Here is a 6,768-nt window from a genome sequence, read left to right as displayed (position 1 = left end):
TCGATTCAGTTTATCACTGTGTATCAATAGCGAGATACAATCAGACAGTTGCTCGTGGCATGCGACATTTAACTGGACCCGAAATCTCGCTCGTTATTTAAACATTACGATCGCCATTTAATATTTTTGTATCCTGATTGGCTGGAAAAAATCAATCTCTCTCTCTCTCTCTCTCTCTCTCTCTCGCTTTCTCTTTATGAGGGTTGGTAGTGCAAGTGCAAAAAAGAAGAAGAAAAAACGAAACGAGTAAAAACCTGAGCGTGCGCATGCGTTGCGAGCTCCGTCGCGCGGAAATTTCAATTACGCTCGCATCCTGTCACCACGTTGACGTGTACATCTCACGATTGTGCGTATTTGTCAGCGAGATTATAACGTTAGGAGAATATCGATGCCAATTACACGTGTTCACAACGACTGATACGGCGCGTACGGACAATCGATCGACATGCGAATACGTTCGGTTAAGCGCGTTCGATGAAGTTTACCGTACGACGTTGTAATTTGCTGTTACTATGCGTTTGCGACACTTAACCACAATGAGATAGTCGCGGATAAATTATATACTAATTTCGCTTTATGATCGCACGTATCTTTCATCTTGAAATTTTTTTTTTTTAAATTTCTAAAGCAGTCATTCTGCATTGGATATTTCGATTCTTGGAATACAAAAGAATTTATACACGGTCGATGTGTAAAGTACACACGGTCATTCAATATAATGTAAGATGTACAAAAAATATTCATTAAAAGAAAAAAATTAAGTGTTTGTAATGATATCTTGCAACAGATATCTTACTGCGCCGTATTATCATAAAGCTATTGGATGGAGGAATTATTGGAATGATTTTGCGATCGTTATTATGACGCACAATGTAGGAAACAAACGTATTCGATAGTTATCTGCATACTTCTAATGCAATTTATATATCGATTATGATTTAAAAATTAGATATCTGTAATTGCATTATAAATATGGCGTATATATAAATTTATACGTGTATCACGTGCGTAACTCTCGTCCGCTGTTACATCGTAGAAAGTGGCAACACGAAACATGTCGAAATTAATTCACAAATTTCACGTCTACTGATTTCCATTGAATGCCATCGACATTAATAATTCTAGCCGTAGCGATACACGTTAATTGAAAATAAATCTCTATGGATTTAGCGATAAATGAACGTGTATTCATTCGTAAATATTTCCCTTGAAATCACAACGCGATTCTTCAACTGCGTATAATAACCGCGCGAAATGTTAAAACTTGTTTTCATATGAAAAAAGGATCTTCCTTGCTTATTATCGCATCAAACGACAGGCGAATTGCTAGGTATTCACAATGATTGCCCGGTATTACGACGTCATGATCCCCATGACGTCGTAAAATACAGAACATTATGTATTATGTCACACGTGTTAATTTTTTTCGTATTTATTATCGAGTATGATTATTAGAAAGAATATTTTCTGATGTGCATTGGATTTTTTCAACACGTGGTTTGACACATAAATGGTTATCTTTACAAATAATACGATCTCGCAAGGTAGTGATAAATAAAATATAGGCGTTCATTTATAATTATTTGACGTACACAAATAAACATCGAAATTTCCATAAAGTAAATATCGACATGCAACAAAACGATCCGATTAACATTTTCAATTAGAATGTTCCCGATTATTGTATGCGCGCACGTCTGCTTTTAAATTTGTCGGAAACGAAATTCGCTGGTATTCCTACCCGCAATTACCGACACTTGAAGTTCATAAAAAATTACATAACGCGCTTCTAATTAATGTGGTGGAGTACAAAAGGTGGTATATGCTCTCTTTCTCACCCTGTCTCTCTCTCCTTTTCTCTCAACCACCGCTCGTCAAACGCCAAATCGTTTGAACGTTCCACACGATCGCGTGCCGATACACGTCGTTACCGGCATGCCCCGCGCGAATCCACCCTCAAGTGGGGACTTTCAGTCTGCGGTGACCATGAAATGACGCTTCAATATGCATGCGGTGCGCCGACGTTCTTTCACCCCTTCGTTCACCGCGCGATGTCCCTTTTCCTCTCTCGGCATCCCTCGCTCGCTCACTCATCTCTTTCTCTCTATATTTCCCCTTTTTCTCTGTTTTTACCCTTTTATTCCCCTTCCTCACCCTTCACTCTCCGCCTTTCTCTCTCTCTCTCTCTCTCTCTCTCTCTCTCTCTCTCTCTCTCTCTCGCTTTTCTCATTGGATATACTCTCCGGTAGGGTGGTTGCTACTAATGTTGGCTGGATCATTATCCATTCTCTCTCCCTTCATTCGAACCACCCTCTCGCTCCCTCCTTTCCGTTCTCTCTCTCTCTCTCTCTCTCTCTCTCTCATATACATTATCTTTCTTTTTCTCCCGTCGTCCTATTCATCGCGTCTTCTCTCTCTAGCTAACCCAGCAATCGTGATTTTCCGTCCCCGCACCGGCGCCCAACGTAAACCGAGATCCGCCGCCGCATGAGAGCGGGCCAGATGTGACTACATTCCGCTTTGTGTCCCGCGGGTTAGCGAAATTCCCGCGCGAGCAAGCGAGAGAGCTCGCCCGCCGCAGCCGATGGTGTGCCGCGGTGCATTCCCCACATGATTCTCCCTCTATCTCTCCTGTCCTCTTACTTCCCTCTCCACACGATGCATCTACATTTCTGCCTCGTTTCCTGGTCGCGTCTTTCATTGGCCATTCGTTCTGGAACGATTCCGAAAATGGCTCGCGTCGTTTCCAAAACAAATCGTTTATTATAAAAATCAATTCTAAACTAAATTCTAAGATCTAATAATAAGTTTGATTTATAATAAATTAAAAGTAAATCTGTTATATCTTTTTCGCGTACTATGCTCTCGCATAGGATTGATCATGAATATGTGCATGTATATCATTTTAATGATATTGTTTATTGTTATTAAATTAATAATAATTTTATTATTATTCACACGTGTGTGTAAAGAATACAAGTAAAATTATAGGAGTTGTAAATATGTAGTAATAGTATAAAGTATAAGTAATAAAATACAAATAATAAAAAAATATTAATATTTAATGGGTACGGTGTGTAATAACATACACGTATGCATATACACATATATCGAAAATATTGTTTTCAACAATATAAACAAATAGATAAATTAAATAATATTTAACTTTACGTAATCATTTTTATCTTAACAGTTCAGTATTATTTTAATAATTAATTTAGTATCAAACTTTGACATTTAAATTGTTTTCCCACGAGTTTTAATTTGTTTTTATCATTACATGTTTTTCTCTCGCAAAAATGAAGCATTCGATACGTACACGTGCGACATTAAAGAAGCACATCTATAATTGTAATAAAAAGGGAAAAAATTTATTATAAAATTACAATTATATCGTAAAGTATATGTATATACATATGTATATACTTTACGACATAATTGTAATTTTATAATAAATTTCTTTTCTTTTTATTACAATTATTATTAATATAATACATATGTATATACATATGGTACTATATATTAAATTCTGATATTGTTACATGGTAATATATGCATTGTTATCACAATGTATCGCATAACGAACGACGTTATTATATTGCAAAGTTGTTGCACGCGCACACAAATACTCATAGTCCCATTTGTGCATCTAAAATTAATATCGGCGTCGGCGAACAAACATCGAGCGCGGCCAGGTTTTCGTACCTTTGAGTCTACTGATCATCGGGCTGCTTAATCATTGGTATACGTGTGCCCACGATGTAATATCTAATAAAGCAGAAATGATTAAACAAAGGAACAGTACACACCGTCGTTCCCTCAGGCGGCGTATACATTGTAGTTCGGTACGCAGCTGACACAGCTATTGCAATTTCAAAGCAATAATAATACAGTTCGTAAACACGGGCAATTACTAAATTCGGAGGATTACGTTTAGAACATTAATTTGGCGTTCAGAAGATTATCATTGAGCTAATATCCTTTACGTGTTCTGGAACTGTAAATTTCGCCGGTGGAACCGTAACGTTAGTAAACTTCGAGTGCCCTTGCGCATGTTTGCATGCCAAAGTGTTAAATGTAATGTAACATAATTAATTGTACATATCATACATAATCGATGTAACATATATACATATATTACAAATTCATAGTGCGACCGTAGTACAACTTAATATTTTTCAATTTGTTATATAATATCAAAGTATTGCGATGATAAAATAGAATTATTTCTATCTTATCAAAAAAGCAAAAATATTTAATAAAATCAAGCTTCTAATTATTTCTTAAAGTATATAAATATAATATTGCAGTCTCGAATTATCATTACAAATTTATGGATAATAATTATAAGGTTATACTTTACTATTTTATTTTTATCTGCTTTATTTATTAATTCTAGAAATGATAATTATATAATTATATAATTTATTTTATACTTCAATATTCCTCTTTTAAAGAATCAATTAAATTTAGAAATAAGAAATACTTTTCAAAGGAGAAACTTTTTATAAGAAGCCAACAGTATTCGAAAATTTACACTTTATTTTATTTCTGAAAAACAATATATTAATATCTTCATTCATCATTTAGGAAAAAAATATAATTTCTTAAAATATTACCTTTTAATTATTTTACTGGTGCACCAAGCCAACTTAGACACTTATCACTTAAAAGTTAAAACTTCAAAGAATTATGTCGCTCATGCATTTTTTTCTCTTATCATTACCTTCTCCACTTAAACATTTTAAACAATAGACCCTTCGAAATCATTCACAAACAAATACGCTCTTGGAAACCGGACAAAATCGCGCGTAGATAGGTACGCGTATAGCCACGTGCCGAGAGGTCGCGCGGCGCTCACTTCCGCCGCGGTCGTCGAAATCCAACGTGTTAGCGCCGAGAGCGGCAAGATTGATGTGCCTGGTGTCAGAAACGTAATTGAATGAGTGGCTGGTACCTGCGTCGGTGCCCGTGGCGAACGCCGCCACGCTGTCCTCGCTCTTAATTCCGCCGCTCGCGGGTACGCAGGGGTTTAGGACCCTAAACCTGCGATCAATTAACGGCGAGCACACCTGGGACGCACGTCCGCACGTCAACCTCGGAATTCCGAGCGTTCCCTCATCGATTCGAACCCTCCCATCCATGGGGGAGTCGTTACACGTTTCTGCTGATTCGAGCGACACCGAATCACGTGCCGATAAAACGAACTGCCTAACGACGATCTTATTTCGTGTACACCCGCGAACCTCGCGAATCTTTTACTTTCTTACAATTTCTCGATTCTACAGATTGTCATTTAAATTTTAAATGAAAGGGATTGTCATTTTAATTTTTGAGTTTGGGATTTAATAACAATAACAGGTATTCCATTTCCAAAGTTGTGGTTATACTTTTTCTCTATCAATTCTTTCCTAAAAGCGGATCTTTTTCTATTATATCTGTTTTGGACATTAACTAGTTGAGTAAGCATTTAGCAGCTACACGACGTTCTATATATGTACAATATGAATTCCAGAGTCGGGCAGTTTGGACCAATTGTGAATACAGTTTACACGAAATTATGCCATTTAGCACACCGGAAGCGATAATTCCGATTAAATTTAGCAACGATTCGGGGCGTAAATTGAGTCAAAATGTGCTAACAAGATTTAGGAATTTGATGGAATTACATCTCTGCGTGGTTTAGAAGGTGCACATTTCAAACTTTAATGCTCCAAATTTTATTAGTATTTTGTTACCAGAAAATTTTCAAGTTATATTCAGAAAATCTTTTGTTTAAAAATTTCGTAAATTTTAAGATTAAATGGAAATAATTTAGAGGTGACACGTTCAAAATATAGAATTTTTTCAGAATAATCGGAGTAGGAATTTTTCAAGATAATATCGATCCGATCTATTATATTGAAAAAGTTTTTCTATGCGGAGTAGTGAAAAATACAGGAGCTTGCATTCCTTTGGCGGCTCGCACAAGTTGATTCTCGTATTAAACGACGTCTTTGTACGAGGCTCGGATTCGTTAGAGCAAACGTAACCGGTCGCGCACCGTGCCCTATTTCTCTTCTAATTCCACAAGCCTTGTGAAGCTATTTCAATTACCGCGCTGGGCGGCAATTTTTCTTTGATCCGGGAGCATTTAAATAAAAGATCACTCGGTTTGAGCGCGCGCGCGAAAAGATGAGAGAGAGAGAGTGTTCTTTGCATCTTCTTGCGAACGTCTCTGTATTGCATCGCTCACCGTGTCTCTCAAGTGGATCCTTTTGTACGTCACCTGACCTACAATCTCAGTTATTTTTAGACGGTTTTAAAAAACTTTGTCGTGTAAATGTCTCGAAGAGAGTGCACACCGCGTGCCGCTGTGTTTTGCCCTACATCCGGCTTTTTAACGAGCAACTCGTCTTTCTTTCTTTTTTTTTTTTTTTGCGAAAAGGGAACAAAATGAGCAAAATTACGGGGAGCCTGCGAAACTGCTCCTGTGTGCCTTCGATCGTCATCAGTCAGTGCAAGTAATTGATTCCGTTTACGTTACAGTTACTATTAGCGCCAGGGCAATTATCGTCGCGTTTGTTTAGCAAACACGTAGTTGTGTCCACCGCCTAAGCGTTATCGCTCATTTACAATTCGTCCATTACACGTAGAAACTCGGTCAGATTTTATAAATAAAGCTATTTACAAACAAGAATTTGATTGCCCTTGTTTTTAATTTTTAGTTTTAAATTTTTTTTATTCCAAACTTAAATCGTTATTTGATTTCATATGATCGTCAATATC

Source organism: Wasmannia auropunctata, unplaced genomic scaffold (genome assembly GCF_000956235.1).
Source record: "Wasmannia auropunctata unplaced genomic scaffold, wasmannia.A_1.0 LD335990.1, whole genome shotgun sequence".
In the NCBI taxonomy this organism is placed as follows: Eukaryota; Metazoa; Arthropoda; class Insecta; order Hymenoptera; family Formicidae; genus Wasmannia; species Wasmannia auropunctata.
This window is presented reverse-complemented; position numbering follows the sequence as displayed.